The sequence below is a fragment of the Mustela nivalis genome, assembly GCF_964662115.1.
Source record: "Mustela nivalis genome assembly, chromosome: 8".
Lineage (NCBI taxonomy): Eukaryota > Metazoa > Chordata > Mammalia > Carnivora > Mustelidae > Mustela > Mustela nivalis.
The window spans coordinates 136210559-136231071 of NC_139027.1; the positions used below are offsets into that span (position 1 = coordinate 136210559).

Below are 20513 nucleotides of genomic sequence, written 5' to 3' on the forward strand. Positions count from 1 at the left end.
TGTGTGACCTTAGGCAAGTCACTTCACCACTCTGTGCCACGTTTTTATTTTCTTTATAAAACTAAGGGGATGGAAAAGTTTGCATCTAAAGCACGTTCTAGTGCTAAGCTTCTGGGGGAGGCGAGTTAGCTAGTCTGAAGCACGTTTACTGGGCACTTCTTCCAACTAGTTTTTGTGAGGGAGCATAGGATGGAGATTCAGAGCTGGGAACTCTGGGGGCAGTTGACCTGGTCTGAATTCCGTCTCCATCAATCTTTGCTGTATGGCTTTTACTGAGTTCCTTAAATGCCCTGCACCTGGGTTTTCCACAGGACTCATGAGGGCAGTGGAGGTCAAACACACCAATTGCCCAAGTGCCAAAGCTGGGCCTATTGCGAACGTCAGCCAGTGTTAGCCGACAGTTTTACTACCATGTGCCAGGCACAGCTTAGGTGAGAATCGGAGGGCTGTTTTTTAAATACATGAATCATATTTATTTCCTAAAGAAAGAAAGACGAGGAAGGCGGGATTCGTGTCTAGTGTCTTATTGTGCTCGCCAAGATGAATTTACAGAGAGCGATTTTCGCCGGGACAGCCAGACCCCTCATGCACTTCCTAGGACGACCAGCAGGCGGTGCGGTCGGATTGCATTTTAGACCGTCGCGGGCCTGGTCTTTTTAAATGTCCAACACCCGAAATTACCTACAGCTAGAATAAATAAAGGCGCTCTTGATCCCTTAATGCTATAAAAGAGCAAAGACAAAGTTCAGTGGCAGCACCGGTTCTCAAACGGCCAGCCTCACTGGCATCACCTGGGGAACTCGGAGATGCAAATTCTCCAACCTCCCTTCTCCCGGGGCTGAAGGAGCGACTCTGGGGCTGGACCCAGCTGTCCCCTTTGCCTAAGCCCGGTGGGAGGCCGAGGCCCCTGGGTCAGAGAACCTCGGCGCTAGAGCAGTGCTCCGCAGCAGCCAGCCCTCGGTTTTGACTCCAAAAGTAAGTAGGTAAAGAAGGGGCTTTGGGTGAGTCTGGGGATCCGCAATTTTGATGACAATGTGGGGGGCGTTAGAAATGCCGTCGCAGGACGCTCCCAGACCTGCGGGACCAGAATTGGCCTGTTAACCAGGTCCCAGAGATTCTGTACAAGCTCTTTCTTTGTCTTTTCCTACTCCCGCCGCCCTTGCTTCTGCTCTCCCCGGTTCTCACTTTTCCAGCAGCAGCAGTCCTGCCTGTGAGCCCGGGAGGGCAGGCTGCGCACGGACCGGACCGAAGGACGGAGGGAGGACAGGCCTCCCCATCTCCTGCTCGGAAATCCCTGGCCTGAGAACGGCGCTGCTCACCTGAACCAACACGAGACGATTCGCCCGGCGAGGAGGGCTCCGCAGGGCGTGAGCCGCTGACACAGAACTTGAAATTCTAGATCGTCCCGGCAATGCTGGGTGGTGGCCGCGAACTGCCGGTGAGTGAAGGCGGACGAAGGAAGGAAAGAGGGGAGGATGGAGACCTCTGGATGGGTTTGTAGCCGGTGCCCAGATGCCACCCTCTCTCTGGCGCTTCCGCACGGGGGTGCTTCTGCCCAAAGGGGTCTTCCGATTTCAGGGCATCCATGGTAATTCGAGGGGGTGAGAAAGAACCACAGCCGCGAAGCCGCAGAGCCATTACCTTCCCGTGGCCAAAGGGATCAGGAAGGCTTGAGGAGACTTGAGGAGAGTCAGGTAGGGGGAGCCCTCTTGAGAGGAGGGAAGTCCGCCTCCGGCCTGAGGTTCCACTCAAAGAAGGCGTCAGGGGAGTTGCCCCCACTGGCCCCATCACCGTCCCTCTGCCTCCAACCTGCTGCTGGGATCCCCCAGTGGCTGAAATTAGTCCGGGAACGTGGGAACCTTGAAGACCTTCCTGGTAGTCCTTTCTTGGTCTGCGGGGGATGTTTAGAGCACAGTGTTGATCCGGGGGCTGAATGGAGGCCATCCAGCTCACCGGTCCAGGGATGGGCAGATAACCCAGTCTGGCCAATGAGGTATATGGGGAAATCCGCTGGGCGCTTCTGGGAAAGACCTCCCCACCCCCCACTGCTATGGAAGAAGGCTCCTCCCCTTCCTTCCAGCTGGGGATGTTGTACTCCTTGGACTTCTGCAGCCATTTTGAGACTCTGAGGCGATACCAGGAGAGAGACTGCAGCAGGTGAGGTCAGCACGGTAGGGAGCAGATGCAGTAGATGAGGCAGCTCTTGCTTTCATCCACAAGGGACCAATCTCTCCCAACTCTGTTTCCCTGTCCCTGTCTGCCCCTCAGGTTGGGTTAGCACTTAGGATGCCGAATCCAATACACACCTGTCTTCCTCTCTCGATTGTGAATTTTCTCACAACTATGGAGAGATCTATGTAAAAACATTGATTTATAATAATTTTTGTTTGGTTTGGTTTGGTTTGGTAGCAGATCGTGTTTTTTTTTATGGTGCCTCCTTTCTGGGCCTGTACCACATGGGTCACGAGTTAATGGGGTTCTGCTGTATTGCTTCCTGCTCCCCTTCATCATCATAGATTGTAGGAACTTGATCCATAGTTGACTTTCTCTGATACCGACCGTGCCACGCGGTCAAAGAGTTTGTGCTTTGTGTCATGGGTTCTGGGCTCAAATCCTCGCTCACTGGCTGTGAGCTTAGGTATCTTATTTGACTTCTCTGAGCAAAATTAGGATACTATTATGCACCCCAGAGCTATAATACAGCCTCACCCCAAACCCCACTGAGGTCCCCCAATACATATTTCCCTTTTCCTCTGTCATTCCTTTCTCACGGAAGATACAGCAAAGCCCCAAGGCAGACCTTGGGGAGGAGCCAACTGATGAAATTAAAAGACCCAAAGTGAGGCGGGCCTCTCCCGAGGACGCAGAAGTGATGTATGAGGTTGGGTTTGTGCCAAGCTTCCAGCTGAGCGAACTGAGGGCAAACGAGGCTAGTCTGACATCGTGACCTTCGTCACTTGGATAAACTTAAAAGATGAGAGCGAGCAGAGTTTTTCAAAATTCCGGGCAGGTGACTCACAGAGAAACAGGAGCAGCCCCTGACACCCGCTGAGCTCTCCTCCAGTCTTCCTTTGGATGGTACTTGAGGGCCCGTTTTCCTTCCGCAGGCGCAGAACTCCTCGTCCAGCTAGGGTTTCCCGATAACACATGTCCTCCCACTGGAGCGCGGCACATTCCCTGGGAGTTTTTGAGCAGTGATGTTTCCCAGGTCCGTGGAGTCACCGAGGGCAGAGGTGGTGGAACGTCCCGGCCCAAAGCTGGTCTCTCCTGACAGAGATGGGGAAGCTTCCCTCTTGTCAGCACACACGCACACGGGGGGACTGGGGGCATCTACGGGGCCTGCGGAAGACACAATAAGGAGTACGCGCCAAGTGTTCCGCGAGGCACTCCTCTTACAGATGTGGAAACTGAGTCTCAAAGAGGCTCCTGAAGTTACCCAAGGGCACGGCCCTGGGCCATAGATGTGGGTCAGGACCATCCCAGCATGTGGGTCTAGACCTAACACCACACTCAAGGTGCTTCCATGACGTGAGGCAAAGGCGTGGCAGAGAGGATGACAGGAACGCAGCTCAGAGAGCCCCTGTCACACCGGAAAAGTAGAATCTCGAGCTGGAACCAGGTGGCACCTTTTCTTTTTCTGAAACCATGCAACTGACTTACTCTCTCTGGGCCTTTAGCTCACATATGAATTTAGATGATGTTCTCTTTGCTTGACAGAGCAGCTAACAGCCAACTGTAAAGTGCTTTGCCTTTCCTAGAGTACATAGCCAGCCTTCCTGTCCTCACTAATAAGCAGGCTCCGTCGGCTTCCCACCATCCGCAGAAGCAGCCGGGCTTTCAACGAGGCAGATGCCAGCTCCACTAGTTTTCTCATGAAACCTCAATGAACCCATCTATAGAATGGGGACAGTAATGTCTAGGTTGTGAGAATGAAATGATTTAAGTCATTTAGTTCAGGGCTTCTAGGTACTTAGTAGGTGACTATAGTGTCCTCATGAATGGGGAAGAGGAGGCACAAAGCAATTGTCTCCTGTCACGGATGCTGAGTTCTGTAAGAAAATGTGACCTGTTTTCTCTGAGCAGTGGGATGAGGCGGGGTACGGAGGTAGATCTTCTTTTCCAGAAAGGGGAATGTGTGGGATGATGGAGAAGGCACTAAACTTGTATCAGAGACCTGGTACACCTGCCCCCTTGCCTCAGGGCCTCGCTGCACTCATGGCATAAAGTCGGTTTCTTTAGATCGGGGACCTCTAAGGGGAATGAAATCTGGGGTATTGGTTCCCAGGGATGGGCACAGGGGTCTTAATAATTACACAGGCCGTGATCCAATTATTCAGGGAAATAAGGTGCTAAGCAAATTAAGCAGATGTCTAAGTTATGACTATGAGACTTATCAGAGCCTTTAAGGTGCCTGGGATGTGGCAGATCTCCAAACGGTGTGTGATAGATGCTATTTCCCAAACTAACTTGAAAGACACTTTGGAATCACTTCACTTGATCATCTATGAAACTCTTCTAGACCTGAAATTCTGAGATTTGAATATTTGGGCCATGTAGAATGGCTGGGGTTTTGTTTGTTTGCTTGGTTTTTTTTTTTTTTTTTTTTTTTTGTGGGTTTTTTGTTTCTTTGATAAAGAGAGCAAGAGTGAATGGAGGGGGGGAGAGAATCTCTGGCAGGTTCCACGCTCAGGGCAAAGTGGCCGGGCTCCGTCCCACAACCCTGAGATCACGACCTGAGCTGAAATCGCCCAATCAACAGAACCACCCAGATGTCCCGAATGGCTGGTTCTTCAGAGGACAGCAACAAAACGTTTCTTCTTAGGACTTAAGGTTATTGATAAGGCAAAGCCTCTTTCTCTTTTACCTCAGGAGACAGACGTGATCATTTGATACGTTTCCCCTCATTTAAATTGGAGAGACCCTTCAATTGCATCGCTGGCTCCTACAGATGTTAAAGGACTGAACCTGGAGTTAGAGTCAAGGGCAAAGTGATACTGGTATTCTGAGTAGCGAGGAAGAGGATGGCGAGCCAGCCCCAACATGAGTTCGCGCACGCAGATGAAGAGGTATCAAGACTTCGAGCTGTCAGAGGTATCTGAACCAGAACAGGACGGCTATGACAACAAATATCTCTCATTTTAGCTTTTTTTAAAAATAGTGTCCTGATTTATCATATTCTTAAATGATAGAACTGCTACGCAGAAAAATCGTGATCATCACTAGTTGCTAAGTGTCTACCGTGTGCTTAGGATGAGTCTGTCTGTTCCTATCTCAGCAAGAGTTCCATCCTTTTGAGACAGGTCCTTTTACTTTCCCCCTTTCTGCCGGCGAGGAAATGGAGACAGACTAAGTAAGCCAAAATTCCAAAAGCATGGGTCCAAATTCTGAGCTCACCAATTCTTAGCCAAGTGGCCTTGGGCAAATTGCCCATCTGCTTTAAGATCTGTTGGCACCTTTGCAACACTGGAATCATAATAGTATCTAAATATCAGGGTGATTGCAGAAAGTTTCTGACACACGCTCAATACTCAATAGATGTTAGCATTTATTTTTAAATCATCGTCATTATTACTATATTGACATATGTGTTACAATGCCCTAATTCTGTCTCGGGGTAAGTGCTTTTTATATAAAATGCCAACATAAAAGGTGTACGTGGCATAAGGGATAAAAGCTCTGCTCTTTAAAGTCGTAAGTTTATGCAGTTTCTTCCCCAGTGTATTAAAGTTGTTCGTAAAGAGTCTTATGGGGGCTAACAACTTGGAACAAAAGCACATGGAAATATACAAATGTGGGAACCGGCGGGGACCACAACGTGCAGCAGCCACTTTAGAAAGTCAATGTGGCCAGATCTAATAAAGATAAGGCTGTATATCCGCATGACCCAGAAATCCCAGAGGAGCCTGGAGGAGTCCCCCTCCCCGCCTCCTCCCACCGTGCACAAGGAGTCACGGATGGGAACGTCGACAATAATGTGAAATAATAAAATATGGAAACACACAGAAGGTCCGGCGACAAGGTGACGGGCCATGGAATATTACAGTGAAGTTAAAATCAATGAATTGGAAATGGAAGTATCAGCAAGGTATGCTCTTAAAACCATAATGTTGGATAAGAAGAAAATTACAGAAAGGCACATGCCTCATGAGACCTGCAGAGAATGCCATCTATTTATTATGAATATGTTCCTAAGTAACAACCATATGAAATGTGCTTGGAAATGATGAACGCCAAATTCAGGAATTCAAGGTAGCAGTTATTTCTGGGAGAGAGAAGATACGGCTGGAGTTGCTGGAAGGAAATCAGGGCAGTCCAACCGGACCTTCTTCTCCGGGTCTGTTTTGTAGTTGCAATGTCTTTAGCACCTTACGCTTCGATGTCCATTTTTTCGGAACAGCATTTTCTTCCCGCTCCGAGCCTTCTCTACAAAGGCTTTGGGTTTAGGGGTTTCCGGTACCAAGGGTTAGGACTTGTTTTCCGCAGTGTTCTGATGAGAAGTCGTAAGCACACGCGGGGTCGGGGTTGAGTTAATTATTTAGAGCAGCTCGCGCTGGGTGGGTGTGAGCCGGGTGAGCTGTGCTGGCAGCTGCTGCCTCCAGCCACGGTGGCCGCAGACCGGAGACCAAAGGCCGGGTCCGCCGCGTCCCTGCGGGTCACCTGGCAGGCTCAGCGGCTTGTCAGTGGGGTGGATCGGACCTACTGAGGGAGCTGCGTGTTTGTGCAGTTACGACTGACCTCCGAAGGGAGGGTTCAGAGAGGTCAGGAAGGTCGGACCTTCCGGCCAAGGTGTGACTTGGCCACTGAAAGGCGAGGTGGACCAGCAGAGCAGGTGAGGCATCGGGTTCACAGATGAGATCAGCGTCACCCGGACGAGTCCAATGGGACGACTCTGTGCGTGTGTGTGTGTGTGTGCATGTGTGTGTGTGCATGTGTGTGTGTGTGTGTGAACAAGCGAAGCAGGACATTAAAATACATGCATTAAATGTAACATAAATAACTTGGTGTAAAAGAGCGCATGCACTTCCAGCTCAGCCCGCTGGGAACCGTGGAGTGTCTAACCTTGCGCTGACAGACACTGAGATGACTCATCTGATACAAGAGGGCTTTTGTCTCCCTTGAAGAGCTTGTATTCCCAGGAAGCCAGGTGGGAACACAGGAGAATTCTCTGTGGGCTGGTTGGTGGTAGGTTGGACGAAGGAAAAAAAAATTGTTTTTATGGAGGTCAGAATGCTGAGAAATGACCTCTGTCCCCTTGACAGATTTCTAAGTGTGCTCTGCTGGATTGTTCTCTGTAGGCCCAGGTTTGCGCGCCATTTCGTGTATAGACCACATGGTCTCCATCCATTCATCCATTGGGCGCTCTCAAAAGTGTTTCAACTTTCCGCTTTGAAAATCTCAAGGGATGGAAACACTAGAAGAATAACACCGTAAGTGCATTTTTTACCTTTCACCCAGATCCTTCAAACTGTTAGCATTTTGTCACAATTAGTTTCTCCCTCTCTTTATTTATTTTTTTAAAAAGATTTTATTTATTTATTTGACAGAGAGAGAGATCACAAGTAGGCAGAGAGGCAGGCAGAGAGAGAGAGGAAGGGAAGTAGGCTCCCCACTAAGTAGAGAGCCCGATGCGGGGTTTGATGCCAGGACCCTGAGATCATGAGCTGAGTCAAAGGCAGAGGCTTTAACCCACTGAGCCACCCAGGCGCCCCGAAATTCTAAGCGTTTAATGTTGGCACAACGCTATTACCAGTCTCGTCCACACGCAAATCTCTTAATTGTGCCCCACCCCCAAATGCTATTTCAAGCAATCAGTTTTCTGATCCCAGATCCAGGGTCCCATATGGCCTCGTCATGTTCCTTTCATTCCCTTTATGCTAGAACAGTTCTTGTCTTTTGGAGAGAACAGGCCAGCTGTTGGGCCAAACGACTCTCAGTTTGGGTTTGTTTTTCTGATTCCTTCCTCCTGACTGGATTCAGGTGAAGCATCTTGACCGGCCTCCTCCACGCGTGGTGTTGTCGGCACATCAGGGCGTCTGACCAGGAAGGCTGTGATCAGTTTGTGCCTCGATTAGCGACGGGAATTGGGATCTCTTGGTGAGGTGGGGGCTTCGACACTTTTCAGATGTCACTCACTGGAAAGAGTTTGTTACCACGATTTGCTCCCTGGAGCATCCAGGTGGCTGGAGAGGGTGTCTGGCTTCAGGAGGGCCCTTCTTAAATCCTCCAGAAGAGAGCTGAGCGTCTGCCAGTTGCCCAGAACTTAAAAGACCCCCTCCTGTCCTCCCAGCGCCCCCAGAGCCCACCTTCTAATGGAGAGGGACAGGCAGCAAGCAATCTCTGTGAAGAGTAAGTCCATTTAAGTTGTGCCAAGTGTTGTGAAGGAGATAAAACTAGGCAGCGGGACAGAGAGTAAGCCAGGGACAAAGTCACTCCAGTTAAACGAGCCCTCGCTTTCCAGGAGTATCCTTGGCGGTGGGAAGCCCAGGAAATGAACAGATTCATGGTGAGTCACGAGGAACTGGGAAGCTGGTAAAGCACAGGGCGTCCTGGAAGGGTCTCTGTGTGGAACCTGGATGACCTTGTTCAGGAGGTGCCATTGGATGGGCACTGAAATGAGGGGAAGACAAAGGCAGGAGGCGCTGGTGGGGATGGTCCAGGCTGAGGGAATGGTGTGTGCACAGACACGGAGGCGGGGCCCTGCTGCGTGAGCTGGAGGGAAAGCCGGAGCTTCCCCCACCCCCCGGGTACGGCGTGCATAGAAGCCCCAGGAAATGGGAACTGAGGCATGGCCGGACTGAGACTGCGGAGGGCTTCTAGGCCATGGCGAGGACTTAAGATTTTTATCTTTCGTGCAATGGGAAGCCATTGTGAGGCTGAGAGCCAGGAACAGTGGAATCCATATTTTTAAAGTGTCACTTTGACGATTTTGTAGAGAACCCGATGAAGGGTGGTGGGCGGGGCTGTGCCCAAGGAGGCAGGGAGACCAGTATCCAGATGAAAGAAGTGGCCTTCAGGAGAACCGTGAGCTCATTTTGCTTGCCTGTGTCTCCCTGTGCTTAACGAGGGACGCTCAGTGTTTGCTAGATGGATGGATGGATGGATGGATGGATGGATGGAAGGAACAATACATTTGCTCCTATTATTATTAATTTTCAGGCATAGAAACTCATCAGATGGTTGGTACATTTGCATTATGTTGATTATCCAAGGTAGGACATGCCTGCAGAATTTGCTTTCCTGTAGATTTCCAGAAGGGGGCTGCCTGCAGGAGAAATTCCACTATGAATCAGAAGAGGGAAATGAAGGAGTAGCCATTTTTGTCACCTCTGCAGCTCTCTCAAGCTGCCACTGATCTATCCTATCCTCGGATGGAGTCTCCACCAGGCCCCTGGCCAGCCCCTTCCCCTCATGGAGATAAGAGGCAAAGGGAAAAGACACGGTTCTGGTGTATCTTGGAGGTTCTGGATTGTCTTTGGTGTCCCCTACTTTCTATCCATCTTCCCACCTACCAGTTCTGCTGACTTCAGGTCTTGCACAAGAACCAGAACTAGGATCTCTCAGCTCCCACAATTGCATAAAGTCTCATCCCATAATAAGTCCCTTTTCTGGGCCATGCATCGTGGCTTTACTCCTACAAACCAACCCTCAATGATCCAGGCTGATTCTGAGTGTTTACCAACCTTAGAGCTTCTTGAACTTTAATGAATTTTAGAGAAATACTATTAACTTTTTTAAGGTCAGTTTATAAATATAACTGGTCAACCTCTTATTTATTCTGGAATCAACAATGCTTATCTAAATACACCAAAAAAAAAAAAAAAAGCTTTCAGATGGATGAATGTGGTTCTTCTCGGGTTTTATAGATATTTGGTAAGAGAGTTGTTTTTTAATTGTTTGTCCAAGAGGAATGGAAGAACTTGTCTCTGATTCAGTTTTGCAATACGTGAATGGAATGACTCCGCGGTGAGTCGTGGAGGTGATCAAGTTCAGCTGGCAATCATTGGCAGACCCCTGGCTTCTCTGTTTGGGAGCTGTGACCTTTAAGTTGAGTTCCTGAGACCAAAGTTCAGTCCCAATTTCAGGCCGGATCTACGGGATCTGAATTTGGGGGCTTTATGGGGGAAGGAGACACAGAAGAGGAAGAAAAGTGTCTATATGAGATCTGGGCCATTGGGACACAGGGAAGAGGTCACTGGGTTTTGTGACAGTTGAGAGCTCAAGCTCTGCAGTCAGCCAGAACCAGAGTTGGATCTCAATGACCCCGTATGATTGCTGAGTAGCCAAAAGCAATTTACAGCGTGTCTTGGAGGCTCGGTATCTTGTTTTATAAGGTGGGGTGATAATCCCTTTCTCATAGTGTTTGCAAAGGTCAAGTGGGACTGTATGTACTCAGTAAGGACTCTGTAGGGTGCCCGGCACCCAGGGCAGCAAATAAGAGAATGTCTGACTTAGGTGACCAGGGACGAGTTCATGAACGTTCTGGTGTCTCAACTTCCTCATCCGTAAAATGGAGCTATTGATAGTGTCCGCTCAGTGAAGTTTCCACAAACATTAAAGAGTAAATAGCAGTGTGAGGAGGACAGCAAACGTTAGATATGGATTCTGGTACCAACACTTCATCACTGTGTGACCTTGGGAAAATTGCCTAATGTCTCTCACTCTTGTTTCTGGACCTCATTAGCCAAGCCTGGGAATAAGCAGCCACAGCACTGAACTGTGTGTGGGGGCTGCATACCAACGTGTATGCAGAGCCGTTAGCAGCCCGGCACATAGTAGGTGCTCAGTAAGTACTGGTTGTTATTGTCGCTGCCCTTATCATGATGATTAGCCAAGGGCAAAGGTCTGAGCGAAGTGCATTGCACGCCTAATTGTGGGGTGGTTTTTTTTTGCTGTTGTTATTATTATTTTTAAAAAAATTTCTTTTCAGCGTAACAGTATTCATTGTTTTTGCACCACATGCAGTGCTCCATGCAATCCGTGCCTTCCTTAATACTCACCACCTGGCTCCCCCAACTTCCCACCCCCTGCCCCTTCTTTGTTTTCAGCTCCTAGGGCTGTTCCCCTTTGAGAAGCCATTAGAAGGGTGAGAGCAGGGGTCAAAGCGACCAGCCTGTTTGTTCATCTTTTCCTTGGGGGAGCTGAGGCCATAACTGCTCTACTCTACCACCTCTAGTTATTTTTTAAAGAACGTATCTGGAGGAGTAAGTGAACTGAGCAGCCAAAGCGCCCAGGACCGTTGTTTCTCTTGCTGAGTGTATGATGAATGTAGCCGGTTGAGTACCTGCCCCATGAGGCTTCAGGTGTTATTTCTAGAACGCATTGGAAAGCCCTAAAAGCCGGGAAGGTCTCTCTGTGTTGGGGGTGCGACTGGCTGAGCTTTCAGTCTGCCTCGGGTTCTGTCCCTTGGCACTGAACGTAGGAATGCTGAGGGGCTTCTCGGGGCTGGTAGGGGACACAAAACCTGACCCTCTGGTAGTCCCGAGGCAAGAACTTAATGAATTACTGCTTCTTACTAATAGGGGACAACATAACAGAAGACGGGGAGCTTCTTCACAGAGGTTTTGATGACATCAGCGAGGGTGCTGGTTGTTAATAGGCGGGATAATGAACCACGATCTCACGAGGGGCATGATTTCTCTCTGTGCCCTCCTGGTAAGGGAGAGGCAAGAAGGTTCTGGAGCAATGGCCTGTGTTGCTAACTGAAGTCAGTTATCGCAGGGCATGAAATGGGTTAGGTGAGTGGATCGTGCCTCCACGGAGCGGGTGTGTAATACACAGATTTGCATCCTATCCTTGAAGTACAAAGGCAGCTGGGATCCAAACGAAGCTAGCACATCAGATTCCACTGCTTTCTGGGACTGCAGAAGCGGGTAGGTGACACGGGCCTCCGGCAGCCCGGAGAGCACAGAGCCTTCTCTGGGGGAAGCTGCCGAGCAGCCTGGCCCATTCTTGCCATCCGGGGCCACGGCCCACATCCCACTACCTTCTGTTTAAAGAGTGGCCAGGTACCCGGATTTTATGTGAAATGTCTCTTGATATGTGCATTAGCAATGGATTACATTTTTAAAAGAACACAAAATGGCATTAGTGAAACGCATGGCCAGAGCTGGGCGCAGGCTGCTCTGTGTGTGTACACGTGTGTACATGTGATACTAGTTTATGATCAACTTTAAATGGAAAGTACACATCTAGTTGGTGTCTACCTGGCTTGTAGGCACCCCAGTAGCCTGTGTCCAAGGATCCCTGTGCTTTTAGGGTGGAGGTCGAGAGCTTCATTGGGGGAAGTAGCTCATGTCAGTCAAAAACGGAGTTTTCAGTCAGTTGGTCTGACATCCTTGCCGAGACCGTCCGTCTGGGAGCCCGCAGACGTTACCAGGAAGAGAAGGCAGGGCTGGGGGAGGGGTCAAGCAGGATCCAGAGAACAGACTGATTTTCTTTAGGGGGAGGAATAAGAGAGGATGAAATGAAGGAATAAAGAAAAATTGGACATGCAAATCCATGCTCTCTGGAGGAAGTCCCAAACCCAGAAACCACCAGCAGAATGATGTCGAGTCTCTCTTCCTACCTTCCTCAGTGAGATATTTCAGGAGTGTGGGGAACACTTCTCTTACAGAATTCTACCGCAGAACAGAACTAAAAACTTTACCTTTTTTTTCCCTAAAGATCAATTATTTATGTCAGAAAGAGAGAAAACCTGAGGAGGAGCAGAGGGAGAGGGAGAGAGAGAGAAACTCCTGCAGACTCTTCACTGAGCCCAGGGCCTGACGGGGGGCTCGGTATCAGCACCCTGAGAGCATGACCTGAGCAAAAGTCAAGAGTTGGACACCTAAATGACTGAGCCACCCAGGCGTTTCCCCAAAACTTTACTTTTTAAACTTTCTTTTTTTTTTTTTTTTTTTCATTCTGGAGGTAAATAAAATGGAGGCTGGAGTGGCTAGGGGACTTCCCCATGGCCCACAGTGCTTGCTGGAAACTCCAATGCGTGAGGGAAAGGCAAGAGATTCAAATGAGTGAGCCAGACCCAGGGGGAGGCATTGGGGACTCGAGGGGCCTGGGGCGCACCCGAGAGGGCCTGGCCTGCCCACAGGGGTTCTTGTGACCCGCTGGGCCAAGCGAGGGGTTGGCCCCACACCACATGGTGCTCGCTTTTGGAGAGGAGTGCAAATCCCGATTCTGAGGAGGAAATCTGACTTTTAAAAGCTGTCAACTAGTTCAAAGTTTAAAGCACACCATGGAAGCCAAACGAAGCATTTCTGAGGTCCACATTTGGCTCAAAACCTGGCAGTTTGTGACCTATATTAGAGAATTTTCCAGCACCCCACTTGTTTTCCTGATTACGTACCTCTCTTCTCACTTTGTGTCAGTGTTTTGTTTGTTTGTTTGTTTGTTTTCTCCAAAGGAAGTCAGGAGGCCTTGTTTTGATCATTTCCTTAACTCTCCATTCTGAGTAAGGACCTCAAAGAAAGACAATATTTTACTTTTGTTTCCTTCCTACCTCCCACGGGGCTGTGCTTGTTCAGCCAGAAATTCGGGACCTGCAAGGAAAACTAAGAACTGACGAACCTTTCAAACTGCCATCTGAGCTCTGTTTTTTATTAAAGAATCTTCTTTTTATAGTAAACTAGAGAGAGGATGTTCAGAGTCCGGGCTCATAAGGGGCAGGGTTGTTGGATCAGCAGAGCCCAAAAATAGAGTGGCAAAAATACAATCTGGTCAATCTTTAATGTTCAAATACTACTCCTTCCCCGCATGAAGGCGGCCACTGGAACGGTTCCCACCTCTGCACTTGGAACAAGGCAGTGACCGACAGGTGACTTCCACTTTTCGTGTACTCCTGACTCTCTATTCTGTTTTGTTTTGTTTTGTTTTATTTTATTTTATTTTTATTTTATTATTTGAGAGAGAGAGAGCATGAGCGGGGAGAGGGGCAGAGGCAGAGGGAGGGGACAAGCAGACTCAGTCCTAAACCTACACGTGACTCGATTCCAGGACGCTGACATCATGACCTGAGCCAATGTCAGACACTTCACTGACTGGCTTCCCCAGGCACCCCTTGATTCTATTTCTTGATTCCACATGAGAATCTGTAAGACAACAATAAGAAAACCAGCCCCTTAACACCTGACTTAATCATAAATCTTTTTCCTGGATTTCCATGAAACCCTGGAAAATGAGTCCGAGGCGAGTTATAAACCCATGACCTTCAGTTTCCGGTGACTCCCTTCATTTGAGACCAGGCAGTTTCCCCAGGTTATAATTTTTCCTATTTAGTGAACAAATGTGTTTACTTTAAAATGCTTATCAATGAAGTCACTGAACAGACATCACCTTTCAAAGAAATGCTAGAATCGTTACCATGCTTCAAACACTTGAGGTCAGAAAAAAAGACATTATAATAAAATAATTGGGGATAGAAATCCGAGTTTTCCCCTATTAAAATGTGGCTCGCAGCCTACACACACACCACTTCCAAGACGCAAGGCATTGAGCAGATACTCAGCGTGACCCGTCGCGTGGGCTCATTTCGTGGCTCTGAGCTTCACTCTCCGTGAGGCTGGTTGTGGTCGTCTCACCCTGTTCCATCTGTAAAAGGTGAGCAGTAATTGAGGCTCCCATCAGAGAGCCGTGAGGATAAAATGACATAAAACAGCGCTCGTCATACAGGAGCTGAAGCCCGAACCAAACATTAATAAATGTGAGGACAGCTGTGCTGCTGACAGCCACCCCGATGTCCCACATGTCCCCTGCCTCCAGCCACTAAAGGATGCAGACCGAGCTATCGGATTCCAGAGCACGCACACCTTTCGAGGCCCCAGAGCAGGATAAACACCACAGAATTCCCACCCTGAGCCGCTGACCAAATCCCAGGAGAGGCAGGAGAAGAAAGTCGAGAACATTGGGTGGTGTTTGTCTCATCAAACGTGAGAGTGTTTGTGCCTGGGAATGGCCCATCCAGCTCACTGTGACGACATGTAAATGTCCCTGTAAATGACATGATGGGGGGAGCCAGTATCTGTGTGGGGACACTGAAGTCCTCGGGGAAGAGACATCGTTCTGGATGCGTCAGATGAGTTTTGCAGGTGACCGCGGCTCGTGAGGTCTCATATAGGGCGTGCCTGGAACGCGCAGGGAGGTTTGCTAAATAGTGTGCTATTTTGTTTTATTATTATTATTTTTTAAGATTTTATTTACTTATTGAGAGGGAAAGGGAGGGAGAGCACAAGCAGGGGGAAGGGCCAGACTCCCCCTGAGCAGGGAGCCTGATGTGGGACTCTGATCCCAGGGCCTGAGCTGAAGGCAGACGCTCACCCAACGGCTACCCAGGTGCCCCCAGAGTGTGGTATTTTAATAATAATAATTAAAAAATCACCCAGATAATCCAGCATTTCTTTTCTTTTTTCTTAAAGATTTTATTTATTTATTAAAATATTTTATTTATTTATTTGACAGAGAGAGAGAGAGAGAGATCATAAGGAGGCAGAGAGGCAGGCAGAGAGAGAGGAGGAAGCAGGCTCCCTGCTGAGCAGAGAGTCTGATGTGGGGCTCAATCCCAGGACTCTGGGATCATGACCTGAGCTGAAGGCAGAGGCTTTAATACACTGAGCCCCCCAGGCGCCCCTAATCCAGCATTTCTTTGTTGGACCCACTTTCTCTTCCCAGTCTCCCGCACAGACTGGGCACCACTAAAAATGGGAATAAATGGGTCCTTTTGCCTCATTTTACTTTTGTGGGCAGCCTGGGATGGCGGTGAGGGGCAGGAATGCTAGAACCAGGTGCCTGCGTCCGACTTCTGGTTGTGCCGCTGTTATTGGTTTGTTAATTTGGGGTTTGTTTGATGAAAATAATGGTGCCAACTCCTCACCTGGTTGGGAGGACTAAATGAATGCTTAGGACAATGCCCGCCTCGCGTACAGATTCCGGAAATAGGAGCCCGACCAGCTCAGCCAGTTCAGAGCGCTGACAGATTCTGGACTTCCCAGGCCCCAGGGAGGGACTCCATCCCCAAAAAGGCTCATGCACACCCTCCCCCAAGTTTTGATGGTCTTTCAAGGGTTCACAGATCTCTGCACCCACATAACTCCTGGGTTCAGACCCTGTGTCCAGAAAACACCAGAAAGGCCCCTGGAAAAGCGCACGTGCTTATGCAAACGTCCGGCGAGCCCTGTCTTCCTTGAACCACGGCAGCATAAATAGGAAAACGGGGACTGTTGGGGGAACATTTCATGGGCACCTGCAGGTTTTATCATTGTGTTTTAGGAAGGAAAAGAACAGGCTCTTTCAAGCTGCTGATTCATCCTCTGGTTCCTTCAAGGGAGGAAGGAGTAACTGAGAGTGTGTGGCCCTGCCGGGGCCTGCTCGGGGGGGCAGAGAGGCAGGAAGGCCGCCTTCCCTCTCCTGAGTTCCTCAGCAACCTTGTTGGAGCTCCTGAGAGGGACTTTCTGAATCATTTCTGTGTCTAGACACATCAAAAGGCAAACTGCCTGTTTATCGGGCTCACCAAATCCAGTGAGGAGACATAGGAGGGCAGGTCTCCCTCTGAATCACTCACCAGATGGAGGGAGTGGAGGTGAACAGGTTCATCGGGCAACATTCCTCACCCTCACCGGGAAGGAAAGTCAAGTTGTCTCTTGCCAGAGTCAGGCAAAAAGACACTGTTGATTCTGTCTCCATGTCTTGGTACCAGAGCAGAACCCAAGAGGGCTTTGAAGGTACAGATTAGGTTAAGTCTTGAAGAGGAGCGGGACAGTCGTTCAGCAGTGTAGACGCATCATGAACACCTGGGGCATGAATTCAAGGGAACCCTTGCCACAAATATGGGCCACTGGTTTCACACAATTAATTAAAAGAGATATTTTCAAAATCGGACCAGCAGCAAACAGAAAATAATTGTTTGGGTTGCTCTTCAGAAGCCTAACCCAAAATGCAGTTTGGGCTTTGACCCCCTGATTTTTCACAGATTCCTTTTCTCATAAATCTGGAGTGTTCTCCCACACCCAATGACAGATTTAACCTTACCCGTATCCCACACTAAGTCCCGTGTTGATATATGCATACATGGGCACATATGTACACTCAGACACGAGTCAGAGAAATAGTTGATTATCGACACAGCTTGATGTTTTGTACGTATTTAGCTAAATATCAATTGCATGAGATTTTGATGTTTCTTCTTCACACAGTTTTTTTTCTTTCTCAAGTCCCATCCTAGACCCTGTGGAAACCAGACCCTCCTTCAGTTTCTAACGTAGCTGAGATGAATGACCTTTAGGGGAATATAGGTTTATGGTCTCACCGTTAAATAAACTTGTTCCTGAAGCTCCTCTAGGGCTAGACAATGTCCAAGGTTTTCAGTTTATAGACTTGACCAATGAAAGTGGTGCCATCCTGGGGCCGGCTGATTGGACACCATGGGTCTTTGACTCATGAAGGGAGGGAAAACCAAATAACTTCCCGCTCCCAAAGGGCCAGGAGACACGGAAAGGAGGTCCCTCATGAAAGACATTTTGAACGGAGAGGAATCTGTGTTTTAAATAATTTGCATTTGAGCAAGTCACATGCTCTTAGACATGTCATCCTCAAAGGAAGGCAACATATCAGAGGGTCTCTGTAGGAGCAATTCTCAATGATCAAAGACCGCCGCCTGGGATTGGAACCACCCTCGAAGCTCCGTGCGCCACCCCCAGTTAGGTGATGTCGGATGGAATGTCCTTCTCTTCCCCATTTCGGCTCCATCCCCAGCCAGACTGGGAGCTTCCTGACAGCAGCACCTGGGCCTGCTTTTTGCTTCCTGTGTGATACCCATTGCCAGGCATTTAGTAAGTTCTAAATAAATTTTCTTTTCTTTCTTTCTTTTTTTTTTTTTTAGAGTTTTTTAAAATTTATTTGCCAGAGAGAGAGAGAGCGCGCGCGCGCGCAAGCGAGTACACACAAGCAGGCAGAGAGGCAGGCAGAGGCAGTGAGAGAAGCAGGATCCCCGCCAAGCAAGGAGCCCGATGTGGGATTCGATCCCAGGACCCCGGGATCATGACCCGAGCCGAAGGCAGCGGCCTAACCCACTGAGCCACCCAGGTGTCCCGCTAAATATATTTTCTTATTTACCCTTTTCCTGGGCTAAGGCACCATAGTGTAGTCATTATGTGTGTGTGCGTGGCCAGGGTTTGTCTTAACGACCTGCCAGCGTTTAAGCCCGGCTCTGTTGCTTACTTTGGGGCAGTTACTCCTGCCTGTGTCTTGGTTTCCTCATCTGTAAAATGGACATCATGAAAAAAAAGCTCCTTTGGACAGGTTTTACATCCTTTTTTTTTCAGGTGCCAATTTTTAGAAATAGAATGCTCCCTAGAGTCTTGCTGACTTCATGCTTTTAATTATGTTTTGATGGGTTATGCTCTGCACTCTTAGTGTCAAAGTGTATTATGGGTGATTTTGGTTATTATCTTCTTCGTAAATAATCAGTCTGGTAAGTTGCATCAGGGAACAAGAGAATACTTGTGATTGCGGATTTTGCACATTTGCTGCTCTGTCGAACTCAGCTTTAAACCATTTGTGGCTCGCACATCTTCAGTTTGTGGAAACAGGTTCGCGTTTTATTTTAGCACGTGAAGAATGTATCTTGGTCACGTCTTCAGCAGCATGGGATTTGGAGAAGGGGGTAGAGAGAGCAGCAGGCATTCCAACCAGCATGTTCTAGGTCATAGGCCACCAAAACCAGATGCATGGGTTTTAATTATTGCTGACATCTGCCAGAAAGTCAAAGAATAGTCAAGGGAGAAAAGAAAGGGAAAAGGCTTCAAAATGGTGCCCAGCTGAAAGGAATTTAGCAGAAGGTCATGGAGGTGAGTGCTCTGGAGTGCTTTTGGGAAAGGGCTACATCATCCGTGGTTGTTTACAAAGCTGGTAGCTAAGGGGAATGAAGCATTGCAGAGATGTGCATCTCATAGTTCTCATCCTGTGGACCGAGATCATCTTTGGGTCAAGAATGAATTCCTCTCCCCACACGAATATTACAGACTTGGCCCAGGTGTGCTGAAGGAGAGAGAGAGAAAGAAAGAGGCAAAGGAATCTTGACGATCTGGGCCCCGGACATGATGAACTTATATGGATTTCCTTGGAGGAGCTGGTGTTAGATGCAATGCATTCCTTACTGGGGGTGTTCTGGGGCATTCGCATAATATTCCGTCATGATCCCAATCTGTGTTTAAAAAAGACACCATGACCTTACCCCCATGGCCTCAGTATACTGCAGTTCATGACTGGCTTTGGCAAGTCAGCCTCGAAGATTCCTGTGTGCAGCAGCATAGTCCTTTCTTCAAGAGAAATATTATTGCTGTCAAATCAGAATTTTGGAATGCTTATTCTGTGGGACACAGAGAAGTCTTCAACCCAGAGAGGAGTGTTTGGTCTTAACAAAGTAGTTACTCCATTTCCCTTCACAATTCTCTGGCTTTCTCTCTACCACTTATTTTTGGCCCACTGGCCATTTTTTTACTGGGTTATTTTTATTGATCTTCCTCAGAATTACAAGCATGGGGTCATAAACTGTTCCTCAATCTGGATGCTGTGACCTCGGCATTCAAATCCAGTATTAGTTGAGGCTGATGGGAAAGCAGGTAATACATCTATTTTGAGATAAAGTGTCCCTAAGAAAGGATTTTGGCCCCATCCCCAAGAAGACAGTGTTTTCCTTATTTTGTCTTTTCTTTTTTCCTGTATGCAGAATTCCTGATGAGTTCACCCAATAATTTTATCACATCCCTGGTGGGGATAGTGATTCTTCTTGGGCCATAATTGCACTCAGGGGGTTTGTAACTAGCCATGGGCCATGCTGTGAGGGAGGAAGTATCTCACAGGGAACCCTGAAGACCCTTGGATTAGGTAAACAAAATTGGCAACAAAATTCTCAGCAAGGGACTTCAAGTCTTTTTGGTTTCTTTTTCTAGATTGCTTCTTTTCTTGGCTTGAGCAATGGGTTAGCATGTGGGGCTGTAAATGTGGCTCAGAGGCAGGCCCTAGGATTCCATATATGTTTCACAGAATTGTGCATCTAGTTGACCCCTTTGAAGTTGGGGTTCTAGTTCACTCCACTGTGTTTTTTTTTCCCTCATCACAAATCATTTCCTTTTTCTTAGAGGTCATGTCTAGAAATTGTATTAGGAATTGTATTAGGAATTTTGTCTGGAAGAATGCTTTATCTCTACTTTAAAAACAAAAGAATTAGCTTGCTACCATGGCCCTAGTCTATACTGATGAGGTCATTTACTAGCCACTGTAGGAAAAGGGCATTAATTCTCTTTTTCTCTTTTTTGCTTGTTTTTTTTCCAGTGGGGAAGGTGTTCACATTAAGAGTAGCTGATGGAATGGACTCCCCGTTGGTTATTGGAAACAAACATGTTTCTTTCATTTCTTTCATTCAGTTGAGATACTGTTTTGAAACCCTACCAGGGCTGAGGTATAGGGTTATAGCCTAAAGGGCAAGTGGAAGAACTATTTCTTGCAGGTGCCCAGCAAGAGTTGAA

General features: G+C 48.2%; 1 protein-coding gene and 1 long non-coding RNA gene across 4 annotated transcripts in view; one reads left to right on the top strand and one right to left on the bottom strand.

The window, feature by feature from the left end:
* CYP24A1 (cytochrome P450 family 24 subfamily A member 1) overlaps positions 1 to 20513 on the bottom strand; it is a 344657-nt gene that overhangs the window by 293504 nt on the left and 30640 nt on the right. The window lies entirely within an intron of this gene.
* LOC309872028 overlaps positions 6567 to 20513 on the top strand; it is a 40002-nt gene continuing 26055 nt past the window's right edge. For 2 of the 3 annotated variants that reach the window (XR_014315621.1, XR_014315622.1), the window contains exons 1-2: positions 6567 to 6829; positions 7296 to 7427. This is a non-coding gene — a long non-coding RNA (uncharacterized lncRNA). Of the gene's footprint in view, positions 6830 to 7295; positions 7428 to 7977; positions 8887 to 20513 lie in introns of those variants that run through there. The other variant, XR_014315623.1, reaches the window with a different exon arrangement.